Raw genomic sequence first — 618 nt, 5'->3', positions numbered from 1 at the left:
TGTTAGTAGCGAATAAATATATATTTCATGAGTTACAATACATAGACGTTTTGGTCTTAAATCAGAACATCTGTTACGTAATTTTATTGAGATTTTCTCTGTATTTTGAGTCAATGCATTAAAGCAATTTACTCGGGGATCGGAGATTAGGTTATGCGGTTAATAATGTTCACTGGGAAGTATTGGATAATTTTTGGGAAGGGTAATTTTGAATCCGGTGCCAAAAAGGTTACGAAGCTTATAGGCGAATCTACGTGGATCGGCTTTTCGGATGTTCTTATAATTTGGGAACGTAAGATTGATCTTTAATCGGTTGAGAGTATATACGCGTTCGCGGGGTGAATCTACCGGTTTGCTTTGATTTAATAATTGCGCTAGTTTTTCGAAATATGGGAAAGGATCGTGATTTGAAATGAGAGCTGATTTTATTTGAAACCTTAATCTCTTCTCTCGCTGTCTTCGCCCGCCTTTAGTAGGCATGGAAATAATGCAAAATTATTAATATCCAAAAGAACTGCTGTAAGACGGGGGCCACGCTATTGGCAGCGACAATCGTAACAGTCTTCTGGATATGAGATAGTTATGAATATCTTGAGAATGCTATAAGACGGGGGCCAC

Source organism: Trachymyrmex cornetzi, unplaced genomic scaffold, assembly GCF_001594075.2.
Source record: "Trachymyrmex cornetzi isolate Tcor2-1 unplaced genomic scaffold, Tcor1.1 scaffold471, whole genome shotgun sequence".
Lineage (NCBI taxonomy): Eukaryota > Metazoa > Arthropoda > Insecta > Hymenoptera > Formicidae > Trachymyrmex > Trachymyrmex cornetzi.
This window is presented reverse-complemented; position numbering follows the sequence as displayed.